A 6,432-nucleotide genomic window follows, 5' to 3' on the forward strand; every position below is an offset into this window, starting at 1 on the left:
TAGAATCTTTGCGGGAATTCACCCTTGATCAAATTGAAAAATGGTATAGAATGATAGGCGAAATTAACACATTGAATAAATATTTACATACATATGTTGAGTTGAATTGGCGGAACTCGTATTTGTTACAAATTTTGGTATTAGCTGAAGAGCGGTTGAGTGCCATGAAGAATTTAATTCAAGGTAAACTACCACCATAATTAGTAACAACTGTTGACATTAGATATGCAATGGAACAAATTACTGAAACTTTGTCCAGGAAATACCCTTCTTTCACACTCATTACCATTACCATTCGGAAGGAAGCTTCATTTATTATCACAACTCTAATAACTTATTTATAAAATTTCAGATTCCTCTAACTCACTCCTATACAAACTATATAGAATACTAAATTTCCTAGTCCATTTACCTGAACACTTTGATCGCCAGAATGCTTCTCAACCTTTGGAAAAAGGATACTCCCAGATTTTAGATTTACCTCAATATTTCGGTATTGCTTCTAATGGCGACACTTATTTTGAGTAAACATCTGAGCTTTTTTCTAACTGTAAAGGCAGGCATATAAAAAGGTGCCCTGCTCCGTTCAAAATATTTGATGGAAACCATTAAACTTGTCTTCAGCAAATCTTTCATAATGATTTCAATAGGGTACGAGCATTGTGTCATACAGATTTATTTTGACAAAAGATGTGCCTACGAATTCCGTCATGTTACCAAATTCTCACGCTTTAATTCAGGGATCAACTGGCAAATGGGAATTGCAATGCCAAAACTCTTTAATCATACCTTTACAAGGCTGCAATTTTTGCATAGTCTCCATTCCATGTGGGTGTGACTTACGTTCTTTTGATTTTTATTTCCCTGCGACTATTTCAAACTGTCAGCCAAATGATTCATTTAGCGTAGTACATGGTGTTAATGCAATTTATTTGTCCAGCTTTTATTCATTACATGAATAAACTTCACCGGGGCCACTACGTTTCAAAAACCTTGGGCAGCACAACTACCAAGTATAACTATTTTTACAAAAGCAATGGAATCACTCTTTAACTAAAGATAATGATTTAAAACTAAAATGGAATGCTTAAGAAATCATGAGATAGCCTTTGCGACACCAATGGATGAAACGGTATATACACTCAATAAATAGGATAGTTTATATAAGGCTCCCTTACCTTCCTATTTCAACTTTTTCCCCTGCTATAACCTTTTGCGTTATCCTTTTAATATTAAAAATTGTACTATATTCAAAGTTAAGACGGGTTAGTCAGATCGTTATGGTTCTACAAAAAGCTCAATCAGTGCAATCTAAAGCCGTGCATAGAGTATACTGGGACGAACAACCCTCTATTTCTGTAAATTTAACCTCGCTCGTTCATACTGGATTTGTCTCCTATAATTTTTGTGTCTGTGAATTGTTACAGCACCATGTTTCTCCAAACCATATGGGAATTGGTAGAAAAAAGCAAATAAAACACCATCGCATTCCACTGTCTCAAATTGGAATATTGACTTGAGCTTACTTCCGCGACAACAACTTGCTGACGATTTTAGTACACAGGCAAATACCACACTTCAAACTGATGAAGCCTCCAAGTATGGCCGTAAGTATGATGCATAGGAAGACGGGTTCTGTATGGTTCTTGGTTTGATAGAATTGGCAACAAAATTAATTAACAGTGGTACTAACCTATGCTGACCTTTATGTCAACAAAGGGGATGGTTTTATATAAAAAATAACCACTTTATTATTTCAAGACTGTAATAAATTGAAAAACTTCACGTTAACATGGTTTATATTTGTATTCTGATTTCTAGTTATCATGGTTCTTACAGGTCCATTTGTGGACCATTAACAGTGATACTTTCTTCAGTCGACTCTTAAGTCACTTTCTTTCCCTGACATCAAGGTCAACAAAGTGTACATTTTTGTATCAAAACAACTTCTTTGTCACAACCACACTGAAAGCATTAAGAATTGCTTTACATATAAATATAGTTTAATTTTATCAATGGTAATTTGTTTTCGGTTTTGTATTTTATTTGCATTTTTTTGAATATAAAATCATATTTATTTTGCAAAGCCCCCTTCCTGGGCTTTGGAAATTTAAAGGCCCATGAGTTACAACTTTTGACATTACTTTCATGATTTCATATTTAGATTAAAATTATTTAATACAGATTTACTTACTCGGAGACGTTAACTTAAGCATGATTGCCCAATGAGTTGGGACTGCATGGGGAGGTTTCATTAGGACAAATAATAAAATGGTGCCATAACCAAATATAGCTGTAATAAATATAGTTATAATAAACAGTGTAAATGGTGCATGTACATATTTGAATCTTTGCAAATTTAAACAACATGGTGCAACCCACTGATAAGACAAAAATTATCTGTTTTTCAAATAATATAGCAGAATTTTGAAGATGGCAGGAAGTTCAAAATGAACCAAAATCTGTCCAATTTCTTGTCTATTCTGTCACCAGCGAAAGTTGTTGAGGCACATTTAAAGACTATATCGTTAAATTTATAGATAACAATGAATTTCTCAGAAAATTGGAAGGTATCTTTGAGGTTGGACATTTTCACAGAATGGCAGCTCATGGGCCTTTAAGATTATATCTAACATAATTGTGAGTTTTATAGAATTTCATGAACAGCAGTACATGTTTATCGTGGCGCATCAATGTGTCTTTTATTTCATACTTGAGTGTAATTGCCTTGGACTTATCCACTATATCGTCTGCTTAGGATTATCAGTCTAGGGCATATGTGGCTTGTGATGTTTTTCGATATAATTTCATATTTTCCAAATACTTCCACCATTATGGTAATATCTAAAGACATACTAAAGGAAAGGCGTAAAAACAGCCTTCAGTGGAAGAGAATCTCTAGATGGGTATGTAAAAGTTGTATTGAAGGCTATGTAGAGAGTGTTAGTTGAATGGATGGCAGAAATTCTACCATATTTTAAGATGATTATTGAATAGTTGGTTTCTGATAATGTATCTCAGATTTCTTCTCTTTGTTAAGAATGTTTATTGTTGTGCTTTAAAGCCCCAGTATACTCACTTTTGACCATTTTTCATCATCACAAATTGCCTATTTTCCCCATAAGTTCATCTTGGAATACTACATTAGTAAGGTATATATGCAACATTTGTGTTGCTGTAGCTACATGCAGGCCCTAAAAATTGCCTGCAAAACTTGACATGACCCGTAGCTTTGTTTCCAGTGGAAATGGTTTACATGAGAATTATTGCACGTTTTTTGCAGAGTGGCTAGATGTGGGGCAACCAAATCTCTTCTGCATGGGTTTCCTGAGCATCATGACTGAACCTTGTGTACATTTGGTTGCATAAGAACAACAGTGTTATCATGTTGCATTCTGTGTGTCACAAAAGCCTGACCTTCTCTCTGGACAGAAAGTCATTCTTCACTCGTTATATTGTAAATTGTAAACGTTCATTAGCAGGGTTAATCATTAAAGCTCTGCAATTCAGTATCAATTGTCATCTACTTTTAGAAAATTTAAGATACTGTTTCAAACAAAACACCTGAAAACAAGAAATACTGGGGCTTTAAGTAAAAAGTTATGAAAATGTTGCTTAGACCTTGAACCAGTGACTGTGAAAAAACAAGGCCACTTTCAAAAATCTGAAGTTAATTATTCTTGATAATATTTTACATTTGACAAGTCAGTTCTTTATTTCTCGAATGATGTATACTTTTTTAGGTTAATTTTTCCAAATTTGGTAAGACTAAAAAGAAATACATGTACACTCTTCATTCTTGTTCCAGCTTTTGATTTCTGAACTTTATCATAATATTGCCTCCCCACTTTCCAAAAGGTACGAAAATGGGTAACAGAAACCAATGCGGATGTCTGTCTTCTCTACTACAGAAAAGGCAAAAAATCTGGTATTTACTTTGAAGGTACTGTTTATCTATAGTTGTTTCCAATAAGTAATTATTTTCTGCAGAGTAAAGATGCTATCTCAAAATATTTTTCATTCCTGTAATTTTTATCTTATGTATGTGTACATTGCTATCACAAATTCCGTTGAAGAGAATGAACACACGTATGAACTCAAAACATATGTCAAACTTTTTTTAAGGTCGAGCAGTTTACTGCCATTTGTCAATGATGATGTTCAAAAAAAATTTAAGGCATGCATAAAAAATTTGGTAAGTATTACTGTTGGCAAAATTGTGTTTTTTACCCCAAAAAATAAATTATTATCTATCTATATACAGTTGTAAATTTTTTAAATAATTGTTCAATTATACAATATTTTTTTTACTATGCATTGTAATAATGTACTTGAACCCCATTCAGAACTATGTTTATGATAATGATATTCTAAAAATAGTATGATTTCGATGTATGTGTACATGTACATTGTAGAATGGAGGCATATCTAAGACACATAGCGCCAAGGACAGTACCGACATGTTGGACCAACAAGGACATGAATTTTGATATAATTTTTTGTATAAGCATGTCATTACAATCTGTTATTATACACCTACTGCCGTAACCAATGGGCGTTCTACCGTCCAATAACTTTCAGTATTGTCACAGAATGCGGAGTCCAAATACGGATGATGCGAACGCACGTTGAATAAACAATGATATTTAAGCAATAACCCCCGCCGCAGGAGGGTATACACGAGATTTTGGTACAATGCACGACATACAGCACGAGCCGATAGGCGAGTGCTATATGGAGCGAATTGTACCAAAATCGAGCGTACACTTGACTGCGAAGTGGTTTATTGCTATTATATTATGTCAACTTGCGTATCTTTGTCTTACTTGGGTATTTTCATAACTCTAACCCCAAATGGAGAAATGGGACGTCTGAAAGATCGAACATCGGAAATTATGCGCCCGAGACCGTGCATTTTTTTTTAAGTTGGGATTACGTACAGGCACAGAGTATCCTACGATTACCGTGGCCGAAAACGACACAGACCTTCTTCAGTTTGTAATTGCGTCGTTCTGTTTGAGCTGCGTCGTTCTGTTTTGACCTGCGCTCTTCAGTTTGTAATTGCGTCGTTCTGTTTGAGCTGCGTCGTTCTGTTTTGACCTGCGCTCTTCAGTTTGTAATTGCGTCGTTCTGTTTGAGCTGCGTCGTTCTGTTTCGACCTGCGCTCTTCAGTTTGTAATTGCGTCATTCTGTTTGAGCTGCGTCGTTCTGTGACCTGCGCTCTTCAGTTTGTAATTGCGTCGTTCTGTTTGAGCTGCGTCGTTCTGTTTTGACCTGCGCTCTTCAGTTTGTAATGGCGTCGTTCTGTTTGAGCTGCGTCGTTCTGTTTTGACCTGCGCTCTTCAGTTTGTAATTGCGTCGTTCTGTTAGACCTGCGTCGTTCTGTTTGAACTGCATCGTTCTGTTTGATCTGTGCTCTTCAGTTTGTTTTCAGCATAACACGGAAGTACTGGAGTAAATATTTTGTAACAAACATTGCACGGTCACTTGGAGAATACCATTGCAACTTGGCATATGGGTGCCCGTGGAGTCATAGGTTGTAGAGGGAGAGCAACTCCACACATGGTTCACATATTGGTTGTTTGCGTTTAATGTATGGTGGTGTGTATATTTTGTTTCACTGTCTTGTGTACAGAACAAAATAGGTACGGCGAGACAGCTGAATATGAATGTCAGTGCAGTCTGTAGGGCCTACTCCAGAGTTGAGACACTGCGTACGACACTAACGCTATGTTTCGAACGTTTGCCAGACTTTCTTTATCAATCGCCTCAAGTCAGGTTCAGTTGGTAAATTTCGTGGTATAATGGCAGATTGTACGTATTCTTTCATTCTGGAAGCTAGGATGTCTAATTTTGTTCTATTGTGTTAAAGGTTGTGTTCGTATTGCGTTTACTAGACTGATATATATATATATATATATATATATATATATATATATATATATATATATATATATATATATATATATATATATATTATATATATATATATATATATATATATATATATATATATATATATATATATATATATATATATATATATCGGAGTGTCTATTGCCACGCGCGTGGCAATAGCCAAGTTGGCTATTGCCACGCGCGTGGCAATAGCCAAGGTGGCTATTGACACGCTAAGATTTTTTCGGAGACAGATTTTGTCGACTGATTGAAGTAAACTTTTCCCAGTTTGTGTAGAAATTGGCTCAAGTAAGTGTAATTGTATATTTCTGCCACGATTCACCTTGCGCTCGGAAAGTTCATGAAGTTGGTCTGATCACAGGCGCTCCTTAGCTGGGTAGTCTGCTAAGTAGATCGATTTTCGATCTACTTAGCAGACTACCCAGCTAAGGAGCACCTGTGGTCTGATGGTCGACGAAGGGGACGACCGGTCGGTTGGGCAGTCTCTGTGATTAAATGCAAGCCCTGCGATTG

The sequence above is a fragment of the Ptychodera flava genome, chromosome 12 (assembly GCF_041260155.1).
Source record: "Ptychodera flava strain L36383 chromosome 12, AS_Pfla_20210202, whole genome shotgun sequence".
NCBI lineage: Eukaryota > Metazoa > Hemichordata > Enteropneusta > Ptychoderidae > Ptychodera > Ptychodera flava.